We start from the raw sequence: 19,840 nt of genomic DNA on the forward strand, positions 1-19,840 counted from the left end.
GGATTAGACAATGGTTTGTAATAAAGAGAGTTTGTGAGATATTGAATTTGGTTTGTAATAAAAGTAGATAGTGGTTCTTGTTTTCATACTTCAACCTAAAAAGATCCTGGTTAATGTTAAAGGGGTTTAGTTTTATTTCTTTATTTATTGTTAATCAGATTGTACAGGTTTAGAGATTAGCTAGTAACCCCCAGACTGATACCCCGGGTCTGGAGGGCGTTACACCCACAACGGTCCCAAGATCACCTCAACAAAATAGAGTCGTGGAAAGAAAAAATAGAAGCATTCTTAACATGGCTCGAAGCATGCTAAAGAGCAAAAATAAACCTAAATAATTTTGGGATGAAGTAGTAGATCGTGTCGTTTACTTATCCAATCGATGTTCAATAATTGTTAAAGATATGACTCCACAAAAAGCATGGAAAGAAGAAAGGCCATCTATTACTCACTAATGAGTTTTTGGAAGCATGGCTTATGTACATGGCGATGATGAGCTACGGACAAAGTTGTATTATAAAAGTGAGAAATATGTCTTTGTTGGCTATGATGCAAGAGCAAAAGGGTATAAACTTTACAATCTATCAATGAAAAAAAATTATTAGTAGAGATGTTGTGTTGGATGAAGAAAGCTCGTGGGATTAGAGCAACGCACAAGAAGATTATAATTTCTTTCCATTTGTTGATGAAGATGATATTAGAGAAAATTATGGGCAACATATCACTCCTCCCACATCACAACGAACAACAAGTAATGATGGACAAATAACTCCCCCATCTTATTCAAGTAATAGTGATCAGACACCACAAAAGAATTATACAAGTTTTTGAAGAAATTTATGATGAAACAGATGAGGTTTCCTCCATTTATGACTTAGTTCTTCTTTGTCTTCTAGAGAAAACTGAACCAACAAATTTCAAAGATGTTGTACAAAATGAAAGTAAGAAGAAAGCAATGGATTAGGAGATTAAGTCTATCAAGAAGAATAACACATGGGAGTTAGAAACACTTCCCAAAGGGCAAAGAGCCATTAGTGTGAAATTGATATATAAGGTGAAGAAAAATGTCCAAGGCATGGTTGAAAAATACAAGGCAAGATTGGTGCCCAAAGGTTACAATCAAAAACATGGAGTGAATTATGACAAAGAGTCTGCAACAGTTTCAAGAATGGAGACTACAAGGCTAATCATCTCGTTGGCGGCACAAAATGGATGAAAGCTCATCAAATGAATATAAAATTTGCTTTCTTCAATGGTGTTCTTGAAGAAACTATGTATGTGGAGCAACCATTGGGATATATGGTGAAAGGAGAAGAAGAAAATAATGCTAAGTTAAATAAGGCCCTAATACGGATTGAAATAAGCGTCATTGGCTTGAAATAGTAGACTTGAAAATTCTTGCAATCTCAAGGATTACACAAGCATCCTCATGAACATGCTCTAAATATTAAGGTTACAAAAAAAAATAATTTCTTCTTATGTTCTTGTATGTGAATCATTTAATATTTACAAAATATAGTCCATATAAGTTTGAGAAATTTAAGCAAGACATGGAAAGAAAGTTTGAGATGACCGATATTGAGATTATGTCTTACTATATTGGGATTATAAAGAAGTTAAAGATGTAAAAGTGTCAAACCATTAACACCCCCGTTGAATGTTAAACAAAGTTATTAAAATTTAAAGAAAGTAAGAAGGTGGATCCTACTTATTTTTTGAAAGTCTTGTGAGAAATTTAAGATACTTGACGTGCACGAGACCAGACATAATTTATAGTGTTGGACTTGTTAGTCGCTATATGGAGACTCCAACAACATCACACTCAAAGATGTCCAAGAGGATTTTTTGTTATCTAAAAGTTACTATTAATTATGGATTATTTTACCATTATTCTAATGAGTTCAAAATTATTGTTTATTATGATAGTGATTGACCGGTGATATTGATGAATGGAAGAGTAACACTGGATGTATATTTTTTATGGGTGAAACATCTTTCATGTGGAGTTTAAAGAAATAACACATTTTAACTTTATCAACTTGTGAAGCGGAATATGTGTCGGCATGCTCTTGTGTTTGTCAAGCTATATGGTTAAGGAGAGTTTTTAAGGAGCTCAACATGCCATAAAACGAGTCCATAGAGATATGGGTTGATAACAAGTCTACTATAGCTTTGGCGAAAAATCCGGTGTTTCGTGAACAAAGCAAGTATATTGACACTAAATAACATTATATCTGAGAGAACATTGAAAGATATGAAGTGGAGCTCAATTATGTGAAGTCTCAAGACCAGGTCAGCAGCATATTTACAAAACCTCTAAAAAGAGACGTCTTCAATGAATTTCGGAGCCTACTCGGGATTATCAAAATTAAGGGGGTGTTAAAAAAAATATAAATAAGATTGTAAAAATAACAGAAGTGTGGGTGATTCTAGTTACTAGCATATTAACCTGTTCGTGGCTGATAAGTGGCATAATGGCTTGAAATGATGTCTTGAAATCAAGTATTTTATGTATTTGATGGGTTTTTATAGTGTCTGTGCATTTCAGGGTATAATATGCATTTGTGGAGAGGTTTCATCAAGAATAAGCCTTGGCAAGTGTTTGGCATTACAAGTGGGAAGATAGGAGCAGAATGCAGCAAAGAACGGGAGCAAAGAACGGGAGCAAAAACAGAGCATTTTCCAGAAGAGGTCTGAGCGCCTGCTTAGCTCTGCTGAGTGACCGCTCAGGAAGCTGAGCGCCCGCTCAGGAATGCTGAGCGACCACTCAGGGACGGAAATTTAAAATAATTATTTTAGACTCCTAATTCTGCTGAGCTTCCAAATTCTGAGTTAGCTGGGTTTTCTGGGACTCCTATATAAGTAGTTTTCAGAGACGTTTCACATGTGTAAAAATTATAGTATTAATCGAGGAGCAAGGAGATAAGGAAGAAGACCATTTTAGCACACCGCAACACACTTTTAATCGAGGAGCCGGCTCGTATTTTTATGTGAGTAGTCTAGGGTTGTGCAAGATGGAGCAAAACGCACTTGCTCAGAAATTTTGAAAAAATAAAGAAAAAAAATAGAAAAAAATAGAAAAAAAAGAAGATAATAAAAAAATAGAGAGTTAATGCATAATTGATCACGAGTGGGCTCTTTGGTATTCGAGTTATTAAGTTCCTAGGGGACTTTGTGCCTAGTGACCTAAGGCTTTTATAGTCTGGGATCCGCTAACCTAACGCTCGCTACATGGATGCCATTGTATAAGTCTTTTGTGGACCTCACTCATTGCACGGTCAAATAAGCATTTGTTTATTTTGTTAAATAAAAAGCATGATTCCGTAATAAGCTCAAGTAATCTTGAAGTGTTATAAGTCATTTTGTTCCTAGAATTTTATTCTTCGTATAATCATGTGATTACCCTGAGGATAGTCGAGTTGTGATAATTGATCTAGTTTTGAAGCATATCTGTTAAGCGTTTGCACACACCACGTTTCCGGCTATATGTTAGTTTGTATGATTTGATTGATCTTTATTTGCCTAATTGCATTTGTTGAGATGTCGTAAGTTGGTTGGTTTAGCCATAGTAAGGGGATCGCTGCATTTAATATAGATTGCATTCATGCATATTTTTCTTTTGTTTTTGAGTCTGTGACGCTTGAGGACAAGCATCGATTTAAGTTTGGGGGTGTGATAAGCGGCATTTTATACCACTTAGAACGTCTTATAATGGCTTGAATTGATGTCTTGAAATCAAGTATTTTGTGTATTTGATGCATTTTTCTAGTGTTTGTGCATTTCAGGGTATTATTTGCATTTGTGGTGAGGTTTCATCAAGAATAAGCCTTGGCATGTGTTTGGCATTGCAAGTGGGAAGATAGGAGCAGAATGCAGCAAAGAACGGGAGTAAAAACAGAGCATTTTCCAGAAGGGGTCTGAGCGCCCGCTCAGCTCTGCTGAGCGACCGCTCAGGAAGCTGAGCGCCCGCTCAGGAATGCTGAGCGGCCGCTCAGGGATGGAAATTTAAAATAATTATTTTAGACTCCTAATTCTGTTGAGCTTCCAACTTCTGAGTTAGCTGGGTTTTATGGGACTCCTATATAAGTAGTTTTCAGAGACGTTTCACGTGTGTAAAAATTGTAGTATTAATCGAGGAGCAAGGAGATAATGAAGAAGACCGTTTTAGCACACCGCAACGAAGAGGAAGCATATTTTCTTGTGATTCTTTATTTCATTGTAACGTTGGATGCTAGTTCTCTTTACTTTGAACATATTTACTCTTGTGATGTATTGTGGTTAAATATAAGTAGTTTTAGTTATTATTCTCGTGTGTTATTATCATGTTTTCATATGAACCCATGATGACGATGAGTCTTATCATGGGCTAATCGTGATCATGGGGTCGTAACGGATTTACTATGAAATTCTTTAGTTAGTTGTTTAATACCTTAGTGTGGGATGATTGTATGATATCTAGTATTGGTTGTGCTTATTCGTCTTATGTGCGTCGCGAACATATAAGATAGGGTGTTAATCTCTTGTGAAGCGACGGTGGATCTTGAGGTTTAGAACTTAACATGCTAGCATAGGTTCATGTATGTGTATGCATGATTAGTGGGTAACTCTAATCATTTTACTTGCCCTGTGTAATCATAAGGAATAACTTGTGCTTAAATCGTTATGTTGTCAAATTCTGTAGACGTATAGGGTCTCAATATAATTGATGCCTATTCAACTTCTGTCTCATGTTGTTCGATTAATATCATCAATGTTACATGTAAAGGGTAATGATAATGACTATTGAAGGAAGTACTAATGAAGTTATGATCTCATGTGTGTTTTAATATTTTTAATTCAAGTGTCAATTAAGTGTTTAATTCTCATAGCTAATTGTAGTTAATAATTAGTTAATTAAATCTAAGTGTTATTGTCTTTACATTGAGAAGTAATTATACATTGGTGAGTGAGTGTTAATTGAACATAATTAGTCTGAGTCTCTGCGGGAACGAAATAGAAAGTATTCTATATTACTTACGAACGCGTATACTTGCGTGTATTATTAGCGCGTGTTTTTCGCCCTAACAAGTTTTTGGCGCCGCTGCCAGGACTCGGCGTATTTGTTTAGTTTATGTACTTTCCATCAGTGGTCATTAGGACTCATTGATTAAGACTTGTTACTTATTATTTCCGGTTGTGTTTCAGGTACTTTAGCGAGCATTTATGCAAACACGTTCTCGCACTCGCAAGAGGACTTTAGATACGGCTGAGGAGACAGACGAAGTTCTTGGTATTCCGGAGAAGATTGATTTTGAAGATTCGGATACAGAAAGTGAGCAGCAAGAACCAGTAATCATGGGTGATCATATAGTTCCGGTAGATCTAGCTCTTATGGACTTTTCTCGGCCTAAAATTGATGACATTCAGTCAAACATCATGCATCCGGCTGTTGAGGCCAATAACTTTGAAATCAAGCTGGGCACCATTCAGATGGTGCAAAATTCCGTTTCTTTCGAAGGTGCTGCGACTGAAGACCCCAACATGCACATCAGGAATTTTGTCGAGATCTGTAGTACTTTCAAATATAATGGTGTGACTGATGAGGCTATCAAGATGAGGCTTTTCCAATTCTCACTGAGGGATAAAGCTAAGGACTGGTTACATTCTGAACCAGCTGGGTCCATCACTACTTGGCAAGATCTTACGCAGAAGTTTCTGGTGAAGTTCTATCCAATAGTGAAGATTGCGGCTATGAGGAGTGCTCTTACTCAGTTTGCGCAGCAGCCTACAGAATCCATGTGTGAAGCTTGGGAGCGCTACAAGGAGATGTTGAGAAAGTGTCCACATCATGGTATGCTTGATTGGATGGTGATCACTGGTTTCTATAATGGTTTGGGGGCCCCAATCTCGGCCCATGCTCGATGCAGCAACTGGAGGTGCTTTGTGGGCCAAAAGCTATATTGAGGCTTATAATCTTATTGAGACTATGGCTGCAAATGAGCATCAAACCCAACTCAAAGGATGATGCCCGGGAAGGTAGCATGTATTCTGGAAGTTGATGCAGCTACAACTATTGCAGCGCAGCTCCAAGAGCTGTCTATGAAGGTCGATTCTTTAGCCACCTATGGAGTCAATCAGATAGCTATGGTCTGTGAGCTTTGTGCATGTTCTCATGCTACGGATCAGTGTTCTCTTGTTAATGAATCTGTTCAGTATGTGAACAATTATCAGCAACCGCAGCAGCCTGTGCCAGCTACTTATCATCCTAACAACAGAAATCATCCAAATTTCAGCTGGAGTAATAATCAGAATGTTATTCAGCAACCATATCAGCAAGGCGTAAGTAAATAGTTTAATCCACCCGGATTCCAGCAACCACAGCATTATGCTCAAAGGCAATCATATCCTCAATAAGGAGGTGCTGCTCCACCTTCTAGTGCTGATTTTGAGGAACTCAAACTGTTGTGTAAAAGTCAGGTTGTTTCTATCAAGACCTTGGAAAATCAAATCGGTCAAATAGCCAATACAGTGCTCAATCGTCAACCTGGCACACTTCCCAGTGATACTGAAGTGCCAGGCAGAAAGGAAGCTAAAGAGCAAGTCAAGGCTATTACCTTAAGGTCTGGAAAAGTTGCTGATGCTGAAAAAGCAAAAGACGGAGAAGCTGAAGTTGGTGATGAAGAAGCTAAGCAAAAGGAGAAAGTGGCGGAACCAAGGAAAACTACTGTTGAACACACTCTGCCTGAGGGTAATACAGGGGAGAAACAACTTTATCCTCCACCACATTTCCCTAAGAGATTACAACAATAAAAGCTGGATAAGCAGTTTGGTAAGTTTCTGGAGGTGTTCAAGAAACTTCACATCAATATACCTTTCGCTGAGGCTCTGGAGCAAATGCCTAGTTATGCAAAATTTATGAAGAATATTCTTTCAAGAAAGGTGAAACTGGATGACCTTGAGACCGTTGCGCTAACGGAAGAGTGCAGTGTTGTGCTGCAACAAAAATTACCTCCGAAGCTTAAAGATCCAGGTAGTTTCACCATTCCTTGCACCATCAGCAAGTTGTCTTTTGACAAGTGCCTGTGTGATTTGGGAGCAAGCATCAATCTGATGCCGTTGTCGATCTTCAAAAAGTTGAATTTGCCTGATCCAAAGCCCATCTACATGTCTCTACAATTGGTTGATTGTTCTATTACATACCCACGAGGCATAGTGGAGGATGTGCTAGTAAAGGTGGATAAGCTCTTCTTTCCTGCAGACTTTGTTATTCTGGATTTCGAGGAAGATAAGAAGATTCCTATAATCTTGGGGAGACCTTTCTTGGCTACAGGCCATACCTTGATAGATGTGCATAAAGGTGAACTTACTATAAGGGTGCAGGATCAGGATGTGACATTCAATGTATTCAAAGCAATGAAATTCCCTACAGAAGACGAAGAGTGCTTAAAAGTGGATTTGATTGATTCTGCGGTTACTTCAGAACTTGATCATATGCTAATGTCTGATGCATTAGAGAAAGCCTTAGTGGGGGACTTTGACAGTGATGATGAGGATGCCAATGAACAACTGCAATATCTAAATGCTTCTCCTTGGAGGCAAAAGCTAGATATGCCGTTTGAATCTTTTGGTACTTCTGACCTCAAAAATGTTAAAGGAAAGCTCAAACCATCTATTGAGGAAGCACCTACCTTGAAGCTTAAACCATTGCCTGAACACTTGAGGTATGCTTTCTTAAGTGATGCATCTACTTTACCTGTTATTATTGCATCTGACCTTTCAGGTAGTGAGGAGGACAAGCTCTTGAGGATCTTGAGAGAATTCAAATCGGCTATCGGATAGACTATAGCAGACATCAAAGGGATCAGCCCTTCATACTGCATGCATAAAATTCTGCTAGAGGAGGGTAGTAAGCCGACTGTTGAGCAACAGTGAAGACTTAATCCTATCATGAAAGAAGTGGTGAAGAAAGAAATTCTGAAGTGGCTGGATGCAGGAATCATTTATCCTATTTCTGACAGTTTTTGGGTAAGCCCCGTGCAATGTGTACCTAAGAAAAGAGGTATTACTGTGGTAGAAAATGAGAAGAACGAGCTCATTCTCACTCGGACAGTCACAGGATGGAGGGTATGCATGGATTACAGAAAGTTGAACAAGGCCACTAGGAAGGATCACTTCCCTCTTCCATTTATCGATCAGATGCTTGATTGGTTGGCCGATCATGAGTATTATTATCTTCTGGATGGCTATTCGGGTTATAATCAGATTTGCATTGCACCAGAGGATCAAGAAAAGACTACCTTCACTTGTCCATTTGGCACGTTTGCTTTTCGCAGAGTTTCGTTTAGCTTATGTGGCGTACCGGCCACTTTTCAGAGATGTATGATGGCTATATTATCTGATATGATTGGGAATAATGTCGAGGTGTTCATGGACGACTTCTCCATCTTTAGACATTCATATGATGAATGTTTGAATAATCTTCGTGCGGTGCTCAAAAGGTGTGTGGAAACTAATTTGGTGCTCAATTGGGAAAAATGTCACTTTATGGTGCGTGAAGGCATTATTCTTGGGCATAAGGTCTCTAGCAAGGGTCTTGAGGTGGACAAAGCCAAGGTGGGAGTCATTGAAAATCTTCTACCACCTATTTCTATGAAAGGAATCCGTAGTTTTCTTGGTCATGCGGGTTTTTATCGGCGTTTCATCAAGGACTTTTCGAAGATATCTAAGCCGTTGTGCAACTTGCTCGAGAAGGATGTGCCTTTCAAATTTGATGATGAATGCTTGACGGCATTCGAGACTCTCAAGAAGAGTTTGATAACTGCACCAGTTATTACGGCACCTGATTAGACAGAGCCTTTTGAGATGATGTGTGATGCGAGTGATTATGCGGTGGGCGCAGTTCTTGGGCAGCGCAAGAATAATCTCTTTCATGTGGTCTACTATGCTAGTAAGACTCTAAATGGAGCTCAAATGAACTACACCACTACTGAGAAGGAGCTCTTGGCTATAGTCTTTGGTTTCAAAAAAATTCGATTTTATTTGCTTGGGACAAAGGTGACAGTGTTCACTAATCATGCGGCCATCCGTTATTTGGTTTCCAAGAAGGATTCGAAGCCTAGACTCATTCGTTGGGTGCTCTTGCTACAGGAATTTGAGTTAGAGATCAAGGATCGAAAAGGTACTGAGAATCAAGTAGATGACCATCTCTCTAGATTGGAGAATCCCGAGTCTATTTCATATGATAAGACATTGATCAACGAATCTTTTCCGGATGAGCAGTTGTTCGCAGTTCAGGAGGAAGAGCCATTGTTCGTAGATATTGTGAATTATCTTGTCAGCAATATAATGCCTCCTAATATGAATACATCTCAAAAGAAGAAGTTTCTGCATGAGGTGAAGTGGTATATGTGGGATGAACCGTATTTGTTTAGACATGGAGCTGACCAGATCATCAGGAGATGTATCCCATTCTGTGAGACGGAGGGGATATTATGAGACTGCCACTCCTCAGTTTATGGTGGACATTATGGTGGTGAGAAGATGGCAGCTCGTATTCTGTAGGCAGGTTTTTTCTGGCCTACTTTGTTTAAGGATGCTCATCAGTTCGTTTTAAGGTGTGATCGTTGCCAAAGAGTGGGGAATCTCACGAGGATGGATGAGATGTCGTTAAATGTGATGCTTGAAGTCGAGGTCTTTGATTTTTGGGGAATCGATTTCATGGGGCCATTTGTCTCATCCTGCAATAATCAGTACATCTTGCTGGCAGTCGATTATGTCTCAAAATGGGTAGAAGTCAAAGCTCTGCCGACGAATGATGTAAAAGTAGTGTTGAATTTTCTTCATAAGCAGATTTTCACAAGGTTTGGAACGCCATGGGTAATCATAAGTGATGAGGGGTCGCATTTCTGCAACCGTAAGTTCACTTCTATGATGCAGCGCTACAATGTGAATCATCGTGTTGCTAGTGCCTATCATCCGCAAACGAATGGTCAAGCGGAAGTCTCTAATAGAGAGATCAAGCGCATTTTAGAGAAGGTTGTTTGTCCGTCAAGGAAGGATTGGTCTTTAAAGCTCGATGAAGCTGTTTGGGCTTACAGAATAGCATACAAAACTCCACTTGGGATGTCCCCGTTTCAACTTGTGTATGGTAAGGGATGTCATTTACCTGCGGAGCTTGAGCATAAGGCCTATTGGGCGTTGAAGAAGTTGAACCTTGATCTGGATGCAGCTGGTAAGAAGCGAATGCTTCAGTTAAATGAACTTGATGAATTTCGACTCCAAACGTACGAGAACAACAAAATGTACAAGGAAAAAGTGAAAAGGTGGCACGACAGGAAGCTATATCCTAAGTCATTTGTGCCGGGGCAGAAAGTTCTTTTATTCAACTCTCGTCTCCGACTTTTTCCTGGAAAGTTGAAATCAAGGTGGTCTGGACCTTTTATTGTCAAAACTGTGTTTCCACATGAAGCGGTGGAGATTTTTGAGAATGATCCGGACCAAGCATTCAAGGTTAATTGTCAGTGTTTGAAGCATTACTATGGGGACACGGCAAACCGGGAAGTGGTTAGTGCCGTTTTATTGTCAACTTGAGTAAGGTACGCGACGTCAAGCTAATGACGAAAAAGAAGCGCTTCTTGGGAGGCAACCCATGATTTGTTGTTCTAGGCACCCTTAGAAGTTCGTAACATATCCAAAACCACAAAAAAATCAGAAAAATAGGGCAAGGAAATTATTTTTCTAGAAGACCCCTAAGCGCCCGCTCAGCTCTACTGAGCGACCGCTCAGCAAGCTGAGCGCCCGCTTAGCTTTGCTGAGTGACCGCTCAGGGCCCGACTAGCAGAATTTTTTTTTAAGCCTTATAAAAATAAAAAAAAAATCAGAAAAATCAAAAATCAAAACACAGCCCCAATACCCACGAATTATCTTCCCATTACCCACGTTTTTAACCCTCAAACCCACTCCTAATCAAATTTTAACCTAATCTCTACCCTATATATACATACAACTATTCCATATACTCCCCCATACACTTTCAAACCTTAAACTCTCTCCCATATTCAAAACCATAAATCTTAAACACTTTTTCTCAGTTTCGATGGCACCCAAGAGATCCAGGATTATTGATAGCAGCAGCACTGTTCCTACTGCTGATTCTTCAAGGGGTACTGCTGCGAGGCCTCGTTTGTTTGATAGGGCTGCTGAGGAGGAGTATACTAGGCTTCTGGGTAAGCCGATTTTGAAGGAGAGGGGATTCTTACCATCGGGGAGGGATGGTGAGTTGTTGTCAATGATTGCTGAGTGGGGTTGGATTGCTTTTTGTGAGTCACCAGAGGCAGTTCCGATGATCGTTGTTCGCGAGTTCTATGCGAATGTGAAGGCTGAAAAGAATGGGTTTTCTGTTGTGCGGAGGATGGCGGTGGATTATCACCCTGAGGCGATTTGCCGTGTGATTGGGCAGCGACAGAGGAAGCCCACAGAGGAGAATTGGAATGAGAAGATTGCTGAGGATTTTGACTTGGATTTGATTTGTGCTACTCTCTATAGGTCGGGCACGGTTTGGACTTTCAAGATTGGGACTAACGAGTATCGTCATTTTCCGGCGATTGCGATGAATAGGTATGCCCATGCATGGAATGCATTTATTTGTGCTAATATTCTGCCTACTTCACATGCACATGAGGTTACAGTTGAGCGAGCACAGTTGTTATGGGGTATTTTGAATGAGGAGTACTATGTGGACCTTGGTGAGTTCATCTACCAAGGAATTCTGAAGTTTTTGAGGGGAGCTAAGCACATGAACATCCCTTATGCATCCACGGTTACAAAGCTTTGCCGAGCAGTGGGAGTTCAGTGGCCGTCTCACGAGCAGTTACAGCTGCCGGCCGCTCCTATTGATTCCGGGACTCTGAATGCGATGCAGGAGTGGACTGGTGGAGAGCCCGAGGAGCATGAGCTGGGTTATCGTCTTCCAGGAGGGCGTCCAGCACGAGATGCTATCATGGCGAGACCAGAGCGTGATGAGGCAGGTTCTTCTAGAGCTCAGGAGGGTGATGGGATGGCTGATGTCCAGTATAGGAGGTTGTCGAGGAGGATGGATGCTATGTACGAGACGCAGAGCAGGTTTGCTCAAGATCTCACCCTTGCGTTTGGGACTGCTTTTAGAGGCCTTGGAGCTGACATCCAGTGGCCCATTTTTGGTGAGGACTATGCATATCCGCCTCCTGATACTCCACCCTCTGAGGGTGATGATGATGATGATCTCTCCGAGTAGGTATACCCCGTGTTCCTTTCTACTACCTTCACTGGGGACAGTGAAGATTTTAAGTTTGGGGGTGGTAGTTAAGGAATATTTCGTGTGTGTGTGTCATATAGTTGCGTATTCATGATAGTTTAGTTCATATAATTGCATATTTTTTGCCATATAGTTTTTTTATTTTATTTTATAGCTTTATTTATCATGTCATGTAGCTCATGCATATACCATGATCCCTTTCGCGTTGCTTTTACCAATTGATTTGTGATGTTGATGCGAGTGTAGTGATAGCGTTAAAGTGATGTTGAGTCTTGTAGGTTGACGTGCATGCTAGAAACATTTGTAATTTCACTAAGTCTTAGAGAATGCTTAAGGACTAGATTGTTGTTATGGTTTGATGGTTTTCAAGATTAATCTATCGATTATGCTTAGAATTTATAATAGGTTCTTAGTGATAAAAGGCATGAAGAGAAAAATTGGAGTAAAAAGTGGAATTCATTGCTAATTGTGGCTAGGCGTCAAATGGCTAGTAGCCGGCTCGTATTTTTATGCGAGTAGTCTAGGGTTAAGCAAGATGAAGCGAAACGCACTTGCTCAGAAATTTTGAAAAAAAAAGAAAAAAATAGAAAAAAATAGAAAAAAAAAAGAAAAGAAAAAAATAGAGTGTTAATGCATAATTGATCACGAGTGGGCTCTTTTGTATTCGAGTTATTAAGTTCCTAGGGGACTTTGTGCCTAGTGACCTAAGGATTTTATAGTCTGGGATCCGCTAACCTAACGCTCGCTACATGGATGTCATTGTATAAGTCCTTTGTGGACCTCACTCATTGCACGGTCAAATAAGCATTTGTTTGTTGTGTTAAATAAAAAGCATGATTCCGTAATAAGCTCCAGTAATCTTGAAGTGTTATAAGTCATTTTATGCCTAGAATTTTATTCTTCGTATAATCATGTGATTACCTTGAGGATAATCGAGTTATGATAATTGATCTAGTTTCGAAGCATATCTGTTAAGCGTTTGCACACACCACGTTTCCAGCTGTATATTAGTTTGTATGATTTGATTGATCTTTATTCGCCTAATTGCATTTGTTGAGATGTCGTAAGTTGGTTGGTTTAGTCGTAGTAAGGGGGATCGCTGCATTTCATATAGATTGCATTCATGCATGTTTTTGTTTTGTTTTTGAGTTTGTGACGCTTAAGGACAAGCATCGATTTAAGTTTGGGGGTCTGATAAGTGGCATTTTATACCATTTAGAACGTCTTATAATGGCTTGAATTGATGTCTTGAAATCAAGTATTTTGTGTATTTGATGCATTTTTCTAGTATTTGTGCATTTCAGGGTATTATTTGCATTTGTGGAGAGGTTTCATCAAGAATAAGTCTTGGCATGTGTTTGGCATTACAAGAGGGAAGATAGGAGCAGAATGCAGCAAAGAACGGGAGCAAAAATAGAGCATTTTCCAGAAGGGGTCTGAGCGCCCGCTCAGCTCTGCTGAGCGACCGCTCAAGAAGCTGAGCGCCCGCTCAGGAATGCTGAGCGGCCGCTCAGGGACGGAAATTTAAAATAATTATTTTAGACTCCTAATTCTGTTGAGCTTCCAAATTCTGAGTTAGCTGGGTTTTATGGGACTCCTATATAAGTAGTTTTCAGAGATGTTTTACGTGTGTAAAAATTGTAGTATTAATCGAGGAGCAAGGAGATAAGGAAGAAGGCCGTTTTAGCACACCGCAACGAAGAGGAAGCATATTTTCTTGTGATTCATTATTTCGTTGTAACGTTGGATGCTAGTTTTCTTTACTTTGAACCTATTTACTCTTATGACGTACTCTGGTTAAATATAAGTAGTTTTAGTTATTATTCTCGTGTGTTATTATCATATTTTCATATGAACCCATGATGACAATGAATCTTATCATGGGCTAATCGTGATCATGGGGTCGTAACGGATTTACTATAGAATTCTTTAGTTAATTGTTTAATACCTTAGTGTGTGATGATGGTATGATATCTAGTATTGGTTGTGCTTATTCGTCTTATGTGCGTCGCGAACATATAAGATAGGGTGTTAATCTCTTGTTAAGCGACGGTGGATCTTGAGGTTTAGAACTTGCCATGCTAGCATAGGTTCATGTATGTGTATGCATGATTAGTGGGTAACTCTAATAGTTTTACTTGCCCTGTGTAATCATAAGGAATAACTTGTGCTTAAATCGTTATGTTGTCAAATTCTGTAGACATATACGGTCTCAACATAATTGATGCCTATTAAACTTCTGTCTTAATTGGGGATGCTTGGTAGAATGGTATTAGTACAATGAAAGTTGGCTTTTATCAGTTTCGTGTTGTTCGATTAATATCATCACTGTTACATGCTAAGGGTAATGACAATGACTATCGAAGGAAGTAGTAATGAAGTTGTGATCTCATGTGTGTTTTAATATTGTTAATTCAAGTGTCAATTAAGTGTTTAATTCTCGTAGTTAATTGTAGTTAATAATTAGTTAATCAAATCTAAGTGTTAATGTCTTAACATTGAGAAGTAATTATACATTAGTGAGTGAGTGTTAATTGAACATAATTAGTCTGAGTCTCTGTGGGAACGAACTAGAAAGTATTCTATATTACTTGCGAACGCGTATACTTGCGTGTATTATTAGCGCGTGTTTTTCGCCCTAACAGTGGCACGAGTCATTTTCTAGAATTTTTTATGCATCATACAATTATAATGTTCTTAATTGTTTTATTATTTATAAATGTTGTATAATGTCTAACATATATCAAATACAAGTTGATTGTTTATCAATGTGTATTATTTTCAGAAAAGACAATACCAAATTACACAATATTTCAAATATTACTCATTAAGCAAAATATATATATTCTTGTTTGTGTTGTTTAATTTGTATTTAATGGATGAATATAAATAGGGTAGCCAGTGTACGTTTAAAACGAAACGATTATACTTAATCTGTAGAATGCCGTTAGTATGTTTACAAATAAAAAGTTAAAAAATAACATTTATGTTGAATACAGAGTTAACCAAAAAATTTGAATTTTATTTTAATAAACTATATCTACTGGTCTATATTATTACTGAATTCATTACTAACTTACAATTAACTTACTCAATTTAAAAAGATAAAAAATGCATAATTGAAGTCAGGATGACTTGCAATCATAATATACAATAATGTAAATTTTACATTATTGTTAATATAAAAGTTGATTTTAATGAAAAGGGTTAGTTTTTGAAATTCTACGTATGTGCATGGAAAAACTCAGTTGGTTAAAGAGGGGATATTTATCCTCTTGGTCACAGGTTCGAATCCCACGGGAGGAGAATTTATGATTAAGTCTGTAACACCCCCAGATCCGGGGTCGGGGATCCGGGTTGTCACGGTCTTTCTTTCCACAATATCACTTCACTTAATTAATAATAAATAACCTCATGCTGTGACCCCACACTAACACACACCACAACCCGTTATAGTCTCAGAGATGAAATTGAAATAAGTACAAGTCTTTGAATCCACAATTTAAAATTATTACAACCCAAAATGATTACTTGATAATTTACAGTTAATTGCCATTATCTGCCACAAGTTATAATTATACATAATTTGATTCTCAAAAGTAGATGGTCTGAACTACAATGGATCTACCTCTGTAGCTATAGCAGCTACAACATCATCGGGAAGACGCGGGACGCTTCCCACGCGCTTGCGCTGGGTCTGCTGGAGTCTGGCCATCTCTCCTAACTGTTGTTGTGTGATGAAGAAATAAAGCAAGAGTGAGCCTTACAGCTCGCAAGATAATATGTAGTGATAACAATAATACAAGTATCTAAATGGATACTTACTAGAATCTTTATCGTGTGTAAGATAATTACTTACTAGATATAAGTAAAAACAAGGACTGAAGTTACCAATACTTCCCCACACTTATATCATTTATAAAGCTACTTGAACTATCACCGTTCAAAGTATTATAAGATTCACGAGGTCATCCCATAGATGAGACCACAAATAAAACTTGAAAATATTTGATCTTTGAAATATTTTGAAAAGAGATGAAGTTACGAGATACTTCATTCAATGGATACACCAATAAAAATGTTTGACCCTGTCAATGCTTCGGCAACCACCCATTAGTAGCCTTTCGATCGAAATGCTACGGGTAGTGTTGCAGAATTATCCAAATGGATGATGAACTCATTACGGGAGTTTACCGCGCCAGGAAGACCACTTACGATGATCAGTCCTAGTAGTACAACCCCACCATTTTCTACATGTAGAGGAGAACCTGTCGGATTTACTTGTCAACCGAACACTGAACTCCTAAGGAATGGACCACCTTAGCGGAACTTCCAGGCCATTTGGGCCAATATAATAAGGCTGGGCCGGCGCTACTCGACCACTTACGCCACTCCTAGTTCAGATGAAATCCATGACTCTGAAACGTAAAGCTCGTTTCCCCCTTTCCCCAAGTAGAAACTTGTTGATACGGCTCCACCAAGAAGTCGTATCTAGTTGGAAAGGAAAACTCACCGATATTTCCCAGGCGATGCCTGTTAATGGATTAACTTGTTCCAAGAATTTTACTTCCCGAATATTGGGTAAGTAATCAAAAACTCTTTTACCAAGACAGCAACCTTGTTGCGAATATAAAACACACCACCGAGCCGGATCCCCCATGTTTTGAGCGAGTATTTAAATCCCCTTTTTAAAAGGAAGATCTTAAATATAAAAATAGTTTTGGGATCCGCTCTATCTTTTGAAAATCATTTTAAAGACTCGAAAACACTTTAAAGAGTGTTTGGAGTAAAACTGATTTAATGAAGTAAATCAGTCCCCAGAATATTTAGAAAATGACTGAATGTTAATATTTAAAATAATATTCCCATAAAGAATAATCTTTATAAAAATAATTGAAGTAGAAGTATTAAAACTTATACTTGAAACGAGTATTAAATAACCAAAGATATACTTATATGAAAGTACTATCTTTATTTGAATAATCGAAAATAAGTTTGATTATTGACACCTTATTCTTTAATAAAATAAAGAATATACCTCGACAAATAATCGGAGTCATAGATCCTCAAATGAATATTCAAATAATATTCATTAAATAATATAAACTGAGTCATAAGCCTTCGAATGAATATTCAAATAATATTCAATAAATAATATAAAAGAGTCATAAGCCCTCCGATGAATATTCAAGTAATATTCAGATAAATAAACAAAAGGAGTCATACGCCTTCGAATAATATTCGAAATAATATTCAATAATAAAATAAAGTTTAAAGTTATCGAATAAACCTTATTCGATTAATAGTTTGGAAAAACTATAACCATATATATATATAAATATATATATATATCCATATCCATATATACAAAAATCTACTCGGGATCCTCGACTCCCGGTTTTAGAAAATATTTTCACCTTTTGGGTCCCTATACTAAGGGTATACGCAAATACCGCTTATCTCTAGCATAGGTATTATCAACTGAACCAACAAATATATTTGGCAAGAATATGAAACAGGCATGCATATATATACCATATCACATGCTACAATATATCGCAAGAATTTGCTAAATAACCAATATGCATTTATCGCAAGATCATGCATATACAAATGTATACATCACAACAACAGTATAACGGATAGAATACTTGCCTGAGCGACTTGGGGGTGAGAAAGGCTCGGGAAGAGTCTGGTAACCTATAAACAACAAGTAAGTTGGAATTAAACCAAAATCACTTGTAAATCTATACTTTAACTAACTTAGACTCTAACGCTTATTTTGCGCTCACCGATTCGCTTAAGTCACTCGGGTACCCTCGGCTCCACCATTTTTAATAATTTAACCTTTACGAGTTTTAAAGCGATTCCTTCGCGAGTGTCTTACCAACTGCCTAACACACTTACCATAAATGTTTCATACATTAATTAACCCTTTTTGGTCTTTAACCTATGTTTCAAAGTAAGGCGAGGGAAAAAGTTTCGTTCGCGAAACGCCGTTACTTGAAACGGTCGTTTCTCCTAAACCGTGCATCGGAATCGAACGAACTACATATCAAAACGAAGCTCGTAACATGAGCTATCTAAACATGGCAGTGGTCATAATCTAGCAGGGGGTTCTCGGGTCCTAATGCTATGCACAAAAACAGTCCAAAGAAAATCGGACGTTACGACGGCTATGTTTACGCGATTTCCCAATTTTAAACCATACAAAACCAACCACAAACCAACCTCAAATCCAACACACAACAAACATCCATCCTTATCACATCATAACAACCCCAACCAATTCAATTTAATCATTCATACTTATGCTTAAACTTAACTTTAATCATACTTAAGTTCCTTTAAATCAAAACCACAACAATTACCATTCCATTTCACTACCATTCCAAATCCCAAACTCTAAATCATAACAACAAACTACAATATCAACCCACTAATCAAAATCATCTTATAATATATAGGAATCTAGGGTTTGGAGATGGTATACCTTCCTTGAAGTGGTGGGTGGAGCTAGGAAGCCTTAAGAAGCTTTGAGAAGTCTTAAGAATGCTTGGATCTTCAAGAAAAACAAGAAAAAGTTCAAGTTAAAAACTTGAAAACACTATTCATTGTCTTCTTCTTTGATTAAATGAAGAAGATAGAGAAAGAATTAATGGCTTAAACTCATGATATAGTCCTAACTAAGCATGAAGATGATTAGGGAATTATCTTACCAATTTAGGAAGCTTGGATCTTTGATTTTGAAATTCTTGCCTTTAAAAAAACAAGAAAGCCGAGAGCAATGAAGAACTAAGGCCTTGGTTGCTTTTGATTTTTGATGAGAATGATTTTTACTTGGCTTGGTTGACTTGTTTTGTATTTGATTTAGTCAATTACTTTCTTGCCCTTGAAATTGTGTGGTTACAAAGCTACCACACCTCCTTCCTTCCCATGTCATGCTTATGTCATCCTCATGATGTCATCCTCCCTTCCTTGTCCTCTTTCTATTGGTTGGATGACATCATTCCCCCTAATCCCTTTGATTAACTTCCTAATCGTTTGCCTAATGACCGCTGATCTGTTATACAGTTTGCTTAACTTTCGTTCTCGTTTATCGTTTGAAGGATCATACCCGGGATCTTATTACTTAGGTTCCCTTAACCTTTCTCAATACATTATATTCCTTTTTATGATCCTCTATTATAATCCTTTAATTTAAATCCTTTTTATCCTGTTACCTTATACTCAATTCTCTCCGTATCTTGTGGATTTCCGGGAAAAACCAAAGTGTTCGGAATTGGATTCTGACGATCTTTACATACACTTATATACTTCATAGAGTACTAATAATATCCCAGAATATCCATAACAGAACCCCTACATAGTGTGGCATGAAAAGTTTCTTCATTCAGCTAAAACACTATTCACAAGGGTTACAAAAAGTTGAAAATTTTGGGGTTATTACAAAGCCTCCTGAGTCAGAGTCTGTCGCTTAAATACGGTTTACCTTGGTTCACGTGGTTTGTAGGATATTGCGTAAACCCGTGGGGTTTATCCAGTGCGCACCCAAAGGGTAGCGGCCGCGGG

At 38.2% G+C, this 19,840-nt stretch overlaps 1 non-coding gene across 1 annotated transcript; it reads right to left on the minus strand.

Annotated features, from left to right (window-relative positions):
- Nucleotides 1–5,724: 5,724 nt before the first annotated feature.
- On the minus strand, nt 5,725–5,831 carry LOC141681377 (small nucleolar RNA R71). The gene has a single exon (XR_012558816.1). It is a non-coding gene; the product is annotated as a small nucleolar RNA R71 (small nucleolar RNA).
- Between the last annotated feature and the right edge of the window lie 14,009 nt (nt 5,832–19,840).

The sequence above is a fragment of the Apium graveolens genome, chromosome 8, assembly GCF_009905375.1.
Source record: "Apium graveolens cultivar Ventura chromosome 8, ASM990537v1, whole genome shotgun sequence".
NCBI classification, from domain to species: Eukaryota; Viridiplantae; Streptophyta; class Magnoliopsida; order Apiales; family Apiaceae; genus Apium; species Apium graveolens.